The sequence below is a fragment of the Ctenopharyngodon idella genome, chromosome 9, assembly GCF_019924925.1.
Source record: "Ctenopharyngodon idella isolate HZGC_01 chromosome 9, HZGC01, whole genome shotgun sequence".
In the NCBI taxonomy this organism is placed as follows: Eukaryota; Metazoa; Chordata; class Actinopteri; order Cypriniformes; family Xenocyprididae; genus Ctenopharyngodon; species Ctenopharyngodon idella.
This window is the reverse complement of record NC_067228.1, coordinates 15,969,068-15,983,602: the sequence shown is the minus strand read 5'-3', so window position 1 is coordinate 15,983,602 and position 14,535 is coordinate 15,969,068. Positions and strand designations below refer to the sequence as shown.

The following is a 14,535-nucleotide window of genomic DNA, read 5'->3' as shown; positions in this document are numbered from 1 at the left end:
TATGTTAGCTTTGTGTGAGGAACCATTCGGAATTTAACTGAAGTGAAATTTAAGAAAACTGTGTGAATTAATGGAGTTAAAAATAAAGGTTCCAAAAGAGGGCTTTTGCAGCAATGCCTTAGAACCATTTTGGGTTCCTCAAAGAACCTTCAGTGAACAGATTTTTACCATTTTATGTGAAGAACATTTTACTAATCTGAAGAACCTTTTTCCACTATAAAGAACCTTTTGTACAATGGAAATGTTCCATGGATGTTAGAGGGTTAGTTCACCCAAAAATGAAATTTCTGTCATTAATTACTTTCCCTCATGTCCTTCCTTCGTTCATCTTCGGAACACAAGATATTTTGATGAAATCCGAGAGGTTTTTTTATCCTCCATTGAAAGCAACGAAATTACCACATTCAAGGCCCAGAAAAGTTGTAAAATCATTGTTAAAATAGTCAACGTGACTACAGTGGTTCAACCTTAATGTTAAGAAGCAACGATAATACTTTTTGTGCACAAAAACAAAACAAAAATAATGACTTTATTCAACGAATTAATCTCTCCTGATAGTCTGCTATGCTGTTTCTGTTCAGGGCTTCCAGGTTCTACTTCAGAACGCCGACTCAGTCTGCGTCAGCATCACACACATGTGTCACACGTCATGCTGCTCACATGACCAGAGCCGGCCAATACTGAGCCGACATTCGGACGTAAACACGGAAGCTCTGCAACGTAAATAGCGTAGCAGAATGACAGGGGAGAGAAAAATTTGTTGAATAAAGTTGTTATTTTTGTTTTGTTTTTGCACACAAAAAGTATTCTCGTTGCTTCATAACATTAAGGTTAAACCACTGCAGTCACGTTGACTATTTTAACAATGATTTTACAACTTTTCTGGACCTTGAATGTGGTAATTACGTTGCTTTCAATGGAGGATAAAAAACCTCACGGATTTCGTCAAAATATCTTAATTTCTGTTCCGAAGATGAACGAAGGTCTTACGGGTATGGAACAACATGAGGGTGAGTACTGAATGACAGAAATGACATTTTTGGGAGAACTAACCCTTTAAAGTTTCTTCATGGAACAATCAATGGCAATAAAGTACCTTTACTTTTATCTTGAGAAATGGGTTTGTGAACAAATCATTCAGAGCCAGATTGTTATTCACACAATCTGGCTCAAAGGAACAAATTATTAATGAAGCAGACATGTACTTTTATGGTACTTTTGAGTGATTTTTTTGAAGTTTGAAAGCTTTGTCCCCATGTCATTGTAATTGCATGGAATAGAACGACCAGTATATTTCTTCACAAGTGCTTTTTGTGCTTCACAGAAGAAATAAAGTCATGTCGGTTTGGAACAACATGAAGGTGAGTACATGATGACAGCATTTTACCTTTGTGTGAACTAATCCTTTAAACAAATCAACCCAGTTGTCCAAGCCGCAGCCTTGTGATTGACTCAAGTTTGAGTTACGGCCTTGGCCTTGTTTGACAGCAATTTTTTTCATTGACACGACTGGCTGAATGTTTCAGAAGGAGTACGCTTCCTAACTTGGAAGACATCTGCCATGTGGACTAGGACAGAACCTAGGAGAATTATTAAAGATACTCATACCATGGTCTCTTATTGCTTCCGTAGCAGGGAGAACACTACACCACAGCTTGAGGGCCAGCTTGGAGAGGCTCAGGAGGAATTACTACCCTCAAGCCATCCGGATCTTAAATAATGATGTATAGTGCTCACCTACCTCAGCAGAGTAACATAGGCTATGCTTTCTTTCTTTTGCTGTTTATTACTTTTCCTACTAATCTTTACAATAACCTTTAGGCGCTTCAGAAAAGCTTCATTGCAATTCAGCACATGTGACACATAAAACCTTGAACTTGTCCTTTAGCATTTTACTCATCCTTAACACTGCAGCAAAATCAGTCAAAAAGCAAGTGAGCCAAAACTAAACCCTTCACTACACATAAGAATTTTAATAAAGCAATAAGCCACTAGAGGCATGTGCATTATAATTATAATTAAAATATATATATATATATAATCTGTTTTATTATATAAAACAGGCAGAATGACTGCTCACAGACAGCTAATTTGAGGATTAACTGGTTCAACACAGGTTAAATAAAAGAAATTAATTTATGTTCTGTGACATTCTTATTTCAGTCTAACAAAAAACTACTACTAATATTACTAGAGCTACAGCACTTTATGATTTATGTATTAGGTCTACCTGATTTATTGCAGTGGCTTTCTGGCTTAGATTCTGATTGGTCAATGGCAGCACACAGCAGCTAAATATTTCTGAATAATGACCGTTGCCCAAGGCAGTGCTGTATAGCTGACCACTTCCTATTTATTTTGCAACAATGATTGGCTGACTGCACATTATTCCACATTATTTCATACTATAAGAATACAGTGTGTGTAGGTTTGGTATTTTGTGTTGACTGTACATCTGGAGATGGAGCTGTATCCATGCATTGTTGTTTGAAGTACATGGGCGCACCCTATTGGACAAATAAGAAATAAAACAGAGAGAGAGAGAGAGAGAGAGAGAGAGATGCCATGTAGCAAGTGAGCAAATGAAGCAGTTATTCTTCATGCAAATATTCCAGCACAAATTCAAAGTGCTCTGAATGTGTCAGTAAAGCCAGTTTGAAGTCTCTAATTACATTTGAATACATGTACAGATAGCTCCCAAGACACATTCATAAACCCACTTCAGATATCAAGAAATCATATTATTGGATTAAAAAATGAGGGGACAAGGGTGGATGTTGAGGCACTTGGGGTGTAGTGATACATTTTTAAAATTTCTTCAGGGAAAAAGATCATGTTAGAGAGAAATATTCTTTCCAGGGTCAAATTTCACAACTGCTCACTTTGGTTTTAGTCATTGGTATGGAAATCACGATTGGCAAATATGCAAATGACTCTGCCTTCTATGAAATTCTGAAGGGCATGGCGACACTGAGAGAAATGCCAGAGAACTGGGTCCCTCATGATTAAGATCCGCATCCTTCCCCAGGTGAGTTAGTCTCCAGAGACTTTTCATCTTACTGATGCTTTTCTGGATGCTCATCGCTGGCAAATGACAAAAAGCATCCTGAAGTGGCTCTATGTGCAGATCGCATTTATTTATTTCAGGGACGTGTTTATTACCGCAGCCTTGGCTACCGCAGGTGTTCAAATTTCCTCTTTGTCCTCTAATGGATCTCTTCTCAATGATTTACTGACAAACAATTCCTACCAAGGGACATCTATGATTTATCCTAAGATACTCCCCTGCAGATCACAAAGTCAGAAGAAAAACCAGCCATTCACTGTGTGTTTTACAAGACAGGAAAGCAATGAGCATGTCCACTGAACCGCTGGTGAGTTTGCCAATTAGTTTGTTAATTCAGACCTAAAGCAGAAACCATTCACACTGTGTGTCGACATAATTAGTACCTCTCTCTCTCAGAGTATAATTGTTTCCTAGCACCCCAGAGGATTTCTTTATCCCAATACAGAATGACCTTTACGCAAATGCAAGTCATGTGTGAGACAAGGGCCGGCTCAGAGCTGTGCATTAGAAGACTCACAAACCCTTTGTCTGAATTCACCCATGCAGCAAATAGAACAACGGCTGTTTTTTCCTTATAGCGCACCGCCAGAAGAACTGTGTCAGTGTCAACCGCACGTATGGCGAGCTTTCTGTGATCACAAATGCTAGGAATGACTAATTAGCACCAAAGAGAATAATTCAAGCAGAGCACATGACAGCTGATGAGTCCATTATGGTTTCTTGGCTTTTATACTCAGAAATGAAAAAAACATCCTGGTGAGAGTTTGAAGCAAAGTGTTCAAAGACTAGCTGCCTCCACCATTCAAAACTGGTTAAAATGTTAACTAAATTCCAATAGAGGAAAAAAGACGTCACTTTCCCACCGGAACACGCCTCCTCAGCCAGACTGAGTGGCAAAAGAGCCTGCTGCATGACTGGATTTAATAGGTGAAACTGCAAAAACTCCAGAAAAACATGAGTAAAACAAATGATTAAACTAAAGGTTGGACTCAATAGTGTTCCTTACAACCTACCAAAGATCCAATAATCCATGGATATTGACATGCAGTGAATCGTGTTTCCTGACATTTATGTGTGCCTGATTTCAACGCCTGGGAAATATATAAAGCAAATTTGCCTGCCAACGCTTTATATAAATACAATATAGGTAGGTCTAAATCCCGGTGATCACTTATATCAATGTTATATATATTCAGGGTTGCCAGGTTTTCACAACAAAACCCGCCCAATTGCTACTTAAATCTATTTTTGGGGGGGGTCCCACTGTAAAAATTGCATTCCGGGGGGTAAAATCCGCGTTTTTGATGGGGTTCCCCTGGTAAAATTTGCATTCCAGGGGCTAAATATCATGTTATTTGGAGTTGCTTCAACCCACGGACATGAAAAACAACCCGCAGAGTTAAAGTAACCCAATTCCATGGGAAAACCGTAGGTTCCGTGGGTTGAAGCGACCCCAAATAACATGATATTTAGCCCCTGGAATGCAAATTTTACCAGGGGAACCCCACCAAAAACGCGAACTTTACCCTCCGGAACAGAACATGTCAGTGTTTATTTAAAAAAAAAAACACATCAAAATTCAACATACTGACACAAAATGCGACGGTGTTGCCAAGTCTGCGGTTTTCCCGTGGAATTGGACTACTTTAACTCTGTTTCCGTAGGTTGTTTTTTTAATGCCCGTGGGTTGAAGCGACCCCACATAACATGATATTATCCCCTGGAATGCAAATTTTACCAGGGGAACCCCACCAAAAATGCGGATTTTACCCCCAGAACGTGGACATGAAAAACAACCCGCAGCAACAGTGTAAAAGTAGCCCAATTCCACGGGAAAACCGTGTACCGCGTACTTGGCAACACTGTATATATTGTCATATCGTCCTAAAAGCTCGTATAGTTTTTGTCAGTGTTTATTTATAAAAATCCAATTATGCAGAATATAAAATGGTAAATATTTAATTGATCAGTTGTCAATACAATATATAACAATACAATATATAGGGTATGATTTTACCTCAAAATTCAGCATACTGACACAAAATGATAACTGCAAATCCATATTTCGCTGCCTAGAGTCCAGTTGTTTCTGTGAATTGCAGCGATCCATTAGCTTCTCTTTTCTGTAGCTTTCGGCAGTCTGTAAAAATATACCTCAGATTTCTTGTCAAATCTATTTGTACAGTCAATCGCAAAGATCATTCCCGTTTTGGACGTGTTTTGTGTGTTTTACGCGGCATTCACGCTGAAAACCAATGCTGCCACTCAGTGGGCATAACCGCAGTCACAATGGCCGATGGTGACGTCACGTGCATACCCTCTATTCAGTGTTGGAACTGGAATTTAATCTGAATTGAAGTAACAAACAGAATGCAGAATTGTAATTCAAATTTGTATTTAAGAAGGTAATTAAAATGACAGTTTTAATTAGAAAAGAATGCCATTACCTGTTGAATTATATTTCAGTTCCCAGTTCAGTTCCTATCAAATTCCAATTCAACTTCTTGTGATATGTTGCCAATTCAATTAAAATTACACCACTGGAAAATCCAAAAGGGAGTGATTTCTGAATTTTGTCCAACCCTAAAGGAAAACAAAAGCAGAATTTGAGTGCATTGCATTAAACAGAAATGAATCTGTTGTATGACATAAATCTTGAAGGGCAAAGCAAAAACAGGCCATGCAAATACCTAAACAGATTTCTTTATTTAAGTTAACTTACTGATTGACGGCTCTAGTGTATGAATCATTATCATTATACACCACATTACCTGGAGCTCTACCCTTTCCGATTAAGTCAAAGCTGGTGGTGAAATATCAATCACCTCCAAACAAACACCATTAGTAAGCAGTGTAATGGAAAGCTAACACAATGATGTGTGTGTGTGAGTCTGTGTATGTTATTACTGGTCATAATTTCTGTGTGTGATAACTCCCTCAACCCTGTGAAAGACGATTTGAGATTGCTTGCCATTGTTTGCTCCCCTCTAGTGATCTGCTTTTAAATTGAGTCAGTTTGCCATGTGAACTGGGCTGACCTTTCATTTTCCTAAGTAGGAAATTCAAGAAAAATATCAAATTATCTATAATATCCACTGCTGTTTCTTGAATCTGCAAGAAAATATACAAGCTGTGTGACTTATCGACACCGGGGGCTGATTTGTTTGCGAAAACATCCCTTCATTTCATCACGATTGATTGATGTAGCAGTTTATGCTGACGATTATGAAGCCAACACCCCTAGACATTCAATTACATGTTTATGTGTGTAATATTGATTTTAATACTAAATCAATTACTCATTTTCCATAGCGTGTCTCTATTTGCAACTGGCGCCGATGATGTTGTCCATAGTCTGAGAGTACAGACAAAATATAACATGTTGCACAACACTTTGTGAATTTTTTTTTTTTTTTTTTTCATTTTATTTCATGCGACATAGGCTATCTTTCCTCGGCACACCTCTATTACCCTGTGCTGTCGGGGTCAACAGTCAAAGGCACCTCTGTTCATTCCTCTGTGCCACCGTAGCCCCCTATTATGTGTTGCTGGAACCCAGTTTCAGTCCAGGCCATTTGTCACGTCCAACGAATAACCCACAATCATTTAAAGTCAAAAGAGGCATTGTGCATGGTTGGTTAGCAGTGACCGTCAATAGAACTTTCTAGAGTGGTGCCCAGAGGAACAGGGTCTTGATTCCATATCTGTTCGATTTCCTTTTCAACCCTCTTCACATTTTGAGATGAAATGAGTGTTTCAAGAATGTACTAATGCACTATGCATAGACTGAGCTCCAAGTAATCATCGTGTTGTTGGCGTTGGGCGCATTATTAAATTCTCCTGGTAAACATGACATATAAGTGCAATCTCTCAAGGTGACCTTTTTAAAAGATTTGTTTTTCAGTTTATTTTCAAAAGCATTCATGTTATACCAAGAAAAACATCAGGAATGAAACCTTAAATCAATAAGATACCTCAGCCATGGATTAGTTTTCTGATCTCCTTATGAACTTTTTGAAGCGTCAAAGTTTCAATTGCATAGGCTGTCTATGGAAGGACAGAAAGCTCTCAGATTTAATCAAAAAGATCTTCATTTATGTTATGAAGGTGAATGAAAGTCTTACGGTTTTGAAACGACATGAAGGTGAGTAATTAATGAGAGAATTTTCATTTTTGGGTGAACTAACTATTTAAAATCCCAAATATTTGAATTGGACCATTTGCTCTGAACGTATGACACAGGCATTAGAAAATAAACATTTGAGACGGAAGCACACACAAGGTGAGAGCCAGATTAAGATGCTGGAGACATCAAAGGCTGCATGAAAGGCTGCCTAATTCTTTATCATCACGTTACAACAAGCGGAAGACAGATGCACGCAGAGCTGTTCTATCAGTCAGGTGATTACCACTCCCTATGGAATACACCGCTGTCATAGGCACCTCTGACAACCACTGACTGCAAGATGCAATTAAGACCACCACAGAGAGCTCAGACTGTCATGCACTGAAAAATATACCACGTATATTATTAAGTCAGTTTGATTTTGAAGAGTAATCACAAACTTATACATGGCTAACCTATACTACATCTTACATCAGGTACAAAAAAAAAAAAAAAAAAAGTAAAAACAAACACTTAACTGTAAATTGAGATAATAAGGATGGAGCCTACTGTATGGAGGGATCTGTAGATGTATGTTTTGTTTAAGGATACAGCAAAAACTTACAGGCTGTCAGTTTCCACACTGCTGAAGGGCTTCAGCAGTCAGTGGCAGCAAAGAACAGGCTGCATTTGCATTCAGCCAAAGTTTAAGCTACATAATTGGCTGGCTCTGTAGTGAACTTCTGTATCCCATGGGACATCTCTCCCAGACTCACAAAATACCACTTTACCACAGTGGACATGGGAGAATAAAGACAAATCTGTAAACTTGTTTACATACAGTTTTACCTCTTTAAGGTCAATTTAAGGCCATATTTAAAGACCACTTAAAAATGAAATATTTCAATGTAATGTTTGCATTTAAAGAATTAGTATTAATTTTATTTTATTTTTTAAATTTTAAAACACTTTTTAAAACCAATCTATTCCAGTCATTTAATTTCAAGTTAAGTTTATTTTCATTTTGTTTTACTAAAAAAGTTTACTAAAAAAAAGTGATTAGACAAAAATCACTCTGATTTCATCAAAAAGATCTTGTGTTTCGAAGATGTGTTCAGTAACATTGCTGGCAATAGAAGCCTCACTGAGCCATCGGATTTCATCAGAAATATCTTAATTTGTGTTTCGAAGATGAACCAAGGTCTTACGGGTGTAGAACGACATGAGGGTGAGTAATTATTTACATTTTTTGTTATTAGAACTCCTGGAGCATCTCAGTGCAAGAAAACAGTCATTGAAATGCTCTGAAAAGTGATGTAAAAGGTACATTATGCTGCAGGTGTTTCAAGTCCCACAATATTCCTCTGTGGTCTGTCAAATTTCACCATTAGTTGCTGTCATATTCTAGTGCCTTAAGGTCAGGACTACTCTGTCAGCTGGATTTATCACATTTCAAACCCATCTAGATATATCATCCGACATTCCTCCAGGACATTTAACATCATGATAATCCATTATTTTCATGCTCAATCTACATCACTCCAGTTTTTCGTCAGCCACTCGTCTGCAACTGCTTTCAGAAGAGTGTCGTACACGAAACTTCCTCCTTGCAGTGAGTCTAGCTCAGCCAGTGCAATAATGACCTCCTCTGGGAGCAGGGCATCTGTCTGTAATGTCTGGCTGTTTGCTCTAATAGGAATTTGCCATTCTGTGTGTTAACACTAACAGCTCTGACACTCTATAATGTGCCGTCCACCTCTTCTTTAAACCTTATGATTGGTCTACAGGATTCAGATGAAGAGATGTCATTACATCCAATCTAGCTCCATCAGAGGCTCTCTTTCAGCAGGCGGATAAGAAGGCCATGTCTCAAAATTGCAAGGTGGATGGAAAATTAGACAGTGGAGAAAAAAAGGAATAAACACTTGAAAACATGGCTGCAGTTTTGTTATTCATGGAAAACATGAAAAGATGCGGTTTTCAAAAAGCATCTATTTGAATAGTTCTCAAAACTAAAACATCATCTCTATTTAAAGCTTTCATTGAAGACTTCCAATTTATTTAGTCCACTGTCTTTCAGTCATCACAAAGACTAATGACTAAAACTCTGACATGACGGTCAAGCACATCTCGGCTGATTAAAGGCAAATCCAACAAAGTAAAAAGCATCATTAGTCTCAAGGCTTTTTTGAAACTTGCTGTCAGATATCTTTTAATAGTTTCTGGAAATACCGAAATGAATGAAGAGCCATTAAGATCAACTAATGAGTCCATACTGATCTTTGATAGATTATCAAGAACGCATCACATTTATGTTGATTATTTTTATTCACCAAAATTACACTGTGTTAATAGGTCATGCTGTAATTAGATCTTATCGTAAGAGGTTTTCAGCTCGGACGTCTTGCTTGACCTGATTCTGTGGGTAATTAGCAGTTTATGTGGTTGTTGAACAGGGCTGTACTCCCAGTGCTATGCTGTAGCTCATCTCTTAAGTCCTCACAACAATGGAGAACAGCATTATGAATATGCAAATGAGCAGGTCCCCTCCAGGCCTGATAAACGGAAGCGGTGAGCTCCTATGATTAGATTTCCTCTACCCTATTGTGGGCGAGTCGTCTGAGGCATGAGCTGAGTATTAAGAACAATTAAATGAATAGATGAAATAGTCCATTTGAACTGAAGGACAATATTTTGTATTATTTTAATATTGAGATAATGCTCGGAGAGAATTTCATTTGTCATTTTTTAGTAAACCATATCCTTTTGACAAAGTAAATTGGGTCAATTTATTTACATTTCTGAATTTGAAAATTACATCCACCCAAAGCAGCTTACAGTACATTGCATTGTATTTAAAACCAAAGCCATTGCTTTGTTTGAGCTACAGAAGTGCTATAAAATATACAAGAAGGTACTTTTATTAGACTAATAATGAAAAACATGCTGCAGAGCCTTGACTTAGCTCTGCATCTGACCTAATACCAGAAATCACATTTGACAGAAACTCTGAGGTGTTTCATTGTACTTCTGTGAAACTTTAAAAGTGTCAGAGTCTTATCAGCTTTACTGTCCTACTTTGCTACTTCATCCTCTGGAAGGAAGTGGTGGTCAGTGGCAGTAACAACTTACACTGTGTCCCAGCAAGACCATGCAGGCCTTTACATCTAATATCCGCAGGGCTAAAGCCACTGTGTGACAGTCTCCTGGCTGAGCTCTGATTCACTTTTTCCCTGCTGATATTTCCATCTCAGCTGCTATCAGTTAATGAGAGTCAGACTGCTCTGCACCTGCGGAGAACTGCAGAATCAATCTGGAGGATTGCTGGACTACAAAGTGATCTTCAGTACCATGGACAGAGATTCAATCATCAGCCTACAGCCTCATCTGCCTTGACTGAGTCAAAGGAGCATTATGCTAAATAATGCATTTAAATAGTGTTATTTCACACAGGTAACGACATTATAATTGTTGTGATGGATAAAGGCATAAGCTAGGCAAATTACAATGTTCTCAAAACAGTTAAACCACTTTTCAGTGATGGTAAACAATTTAAAATTACTGATGGATAGATAGATAGATAGATAGATAGATAGATAGATAGATAGATAGATAGATAGATAGATAGATAGATAGATAGATAGATAGATAGATAGATAGAAGGATGGATAGATTGTATGGATGGAGTAAACAATTGATAGAAAGAATAGATGGATGGATGGATGGATGGATGGATGGATGGATGATGGAGAACAACTGATAGAAAGGATGGATGGATGGATGGATGGATGGAAAACAATTGATAGAAATAATAAGATGGATATCTATCTATCTATCTATCTATCTATCTATCTATCTATCTATCTATCTATCTATCTGGTGTTCCATCCATCCATCCATCCATCCATTCATCCAATCTATTCTTTCTATCAATTGTTCTCCATCCATCCATCCATCCTTTCTATCAATGGTTCACTCCATCCATTCTATCAATTGTTCTCCATCCATCCATCCATTCATTCTTTCTATCAATTGTTCTCCATCCATCCATCCATTTCTTTCTTTCTTTCTTTCTTTCTTTCTTTCTAGATAGATAGATAGAGTGAACAACTGATAAAAAGAATAGGATAGATAAATAGACAGATAGATAGATAGATAGATAGATAGATAGATAGATAGATAGATAGATAGATAGATAGATAGATAGATAGATAGATAGAGAGTGAACAATTGATAGATAGATAGATAGATAGATAGATAGATAGATAGATAGATAGATAGATAGATAGATAGAGTGAACAACTGATGGATAGATAGATAGATAGATAGAGAGTGAACAATTGATAGATAGATAGAGTGAACAATTGATAGATAGATAGATAGATAGATAGATAGATAGATAGATAGATAGAAAGTGAACAATTGATAGATAGATAGATAGATAGATAGATAGATAGATAGAGAGTGAACAATTGATAGATAGATAGATAGATAGATAAATAGATAGATAGATAGATAGATAGATAGACAATTGATAGAAAGAATAGATGGATGGATGGATGGATGGATGGAGAACAACTGATAGAAAGGATGGATGGATGAATGGATGGATGGATGGAAAACAATTGATAGAAAGAATAAGATGGATATCTATCTATCTATCTATCTGGTGTTCCATCCATCCATCCATCCATTCTTTCTATCAATTGTTCTCCATCCATCCATCCATTCATTCATTCTTTCTATCAATTGTTCTCCATCCATCCATCCATCCATTCTTTCTATCAATTGTTCTCCATCCATCCATCCATTCATTCATTCTTTCTATCAATTGTTCTCCATCCATCCATCCATCCATTTCTTTCTTTCTTTCTTTCTAGATAGATAGATAGAGTGAACAACTGATAAAAAGAATAGGATAGATAGATAGAACTGATAGAAAGGATGGATGGATGGATGGATGGATGGAAAACAATTGATAGGAAGAATAAGATGGATGGATATCTATCTATCTATCTATCTATCTATCTATCTATCTATCTATCTATCTATCTGGTGTTCCATCCATCCATCCATCCATTCATCCAATCTATTCTTTCTATCAATTGTTCTCCATCCATCCATCCATCCTTTCTATCAATGGTTCACTCCATCCATCCATCCATTCTATCAATTATTCTCCATCCATCCATCCATCCATCCAATTCTTTCTTTCTTTCTTTCTAGATAGATAGATAGAGTGAACAACTAATAGAAAGAATAGGATAGATAGATAGATAGATAGATAGATAGATAGATAGATAGATAGAGAGTGAACAATAGATAGATAGATAGATAGATAGATAGATAGATAGATAGATAGATAGATAGATAGAGAGTGAACAACTGATGGATAGATAGATAGATAGATAGAGAGTGAACAATTGATAGATAGATAGAGTGAACAACTGATAGATAGATAGATAGATAGATAGATAGATAGATAGATAGATAGATAGAAAGTGAACAATTGATAGATAGATAGATAGATAGATAGATAGATAGATAGATAGAGAGTGAACAATTGATAGATAGATAGATAGATAGATAGATAGATAGATAGATAGATAGATAGATAGATAGATAGATAGACAATTGATAGAAAGAATAGATGGATGGATGGATGGATGGATGGATGGATGGATGGATGGAGAACAACTGATAGAAAGGATGGATGAATGGATGGATGGATGGAAAACAATTGATAGAAAGAATAAGATGGATATCTATCTATCTATCTATCTGGTGTTCCATCCATCCATCCATCCATTCTTTCTATCAATTGTTCTCCATCCATCCATCCATTCATTCATTCTTTCTATCAATTGTTCTCCATCCATCCATCCATCCATTCTTTCTATCAATTGTTCTCCATCCATCCATCCATTCATTCATTCTTTCTATCAATTGTTCTCCATCCATCCATCCATCCATTTCTTTCTCTTTCTTTCTTTCTAGATAGATAGATAGATAGAGTGAACAACTGATAAAAAGAATAGGATAGATAGATAGAACTGATAGAAAGGATGGATGGATGGATGGATGGATGGAAAACAATTGATAGGAAGAATAAGATGGATGGATATCTATCTATCTATCTATCTATCTATCTATCTATCTATCTGGTGTTCCATCCATCCATCCATCCATTCATCCAATCTATTCTTTCTATCAATTGTTCTCCATCCATCCATCCATCCTTTCTATCAATGGTTCACTCCATCCATCCATCCATTCTATCAATTATTCTCCATCCATCCATCCATCCATCCAATTCTTTCTTTCTTTCTTTCTAGATAGATAGATAGAGTGAACAACTAATAGAAAGAATAGGATAGATAGATAGATAGATAGATAGATAGATAGATAGATAGATAGATAGATAGAGAGTGAACAATAGATAGATAGATAGATAGATAGATAGATAGATAGAGTGAACAACTGATAGAAAGAATAAGATGGATAGATGAATGAATGGAAGGATTTTTAGGGTGCTTCTCAATTAACAGCTTTGCATAATTGCATAATTTGCATAATTTCTTTCAAACAGTGCAGACATCATGTACAAATAAACGACACAATCAGCGGGTGCAATTCATTCTTAGTGATTTCCCCCCTTAGACCTTGGAGTATGGCATTTATCAGTTCTGTTCTAAGATGAGCAATTTACAGCCTGTGAAATAATAGCTTTAAGATTTATTTGAAGTATTGTTCTGCGAACAAACCAGAGATTGAATATTCAGCCTAGAGATATTAGGATGTTAGGAAAGGGTATTGCTTTCTTTTACAGAAAATATGGCTGCAATAATTCTCGACACAAACAGCTGAATTTTTTTAATAAGAGTCTAATACAAACACTCGAGTGAATATTAAGAGCAGAGCAACAGATCCACACAGCGATGGTGTGAGGAAAATGTCATGTGCCTTATTAGTGTCTACCTGCGGATAGATGAGAATCGGCGGCTGACCTCTCTGCTTTATTGCAACTCAAATTTAGTCAGAAATCATTACTGAAAATAAGCATGATCAATCACAGAAATATACTTTCAGATGACTGAAGCAATGGAAAAAAGCAGGATGCTTTTGTGCTAAATACGAGGAGGAAAATATCCCTCTACTATCTTATTTTTAAAAGTTCACAGGCTTTGGGATTCATAATAGTGATATGGGTGCATAAACTCACAGAGAACTATAAAAAATGCCCAGAGGGAGACGTCTTGAGACATTTAGTTGGCTGCTTCTGCCTCTGAACTGTAACCACAACCACAAATGTTCCCCAAGATTGTCTTAAAATGAGACTAATATCAGTTCAGTTCAGTTTTCA

General features: G+C 36.9%; 1 long non-coding RNA gene across 1 annotated transcript in view; it reads right to left on the bottom strand.

Annotated features, from left to right (window-relative positions):
- Window positions 1-10,900, bottom strand: part of LOC127519291 (uncharacterized) — a 28,589-nt gene extending 17,689 nt beyond the window's left edge. The window contains exons 1-2 of the long non-coding RNA XR_007931768.1: window positions 5,515-10,900; window positions 5,085-5,415 (exon numbers count right to left, since the gene is read on the bottom strand). This is a non-coding gene — a long non-coding RNA (uncharacterized LOC127519291). The remainder of the gene's footprint in view (window positions 1-5,084; window positions 5,416-5,514) is intronic.
- Between the last annotated feature and the right edge of the window lie 3,635 nt (window positions 10,901-14,535).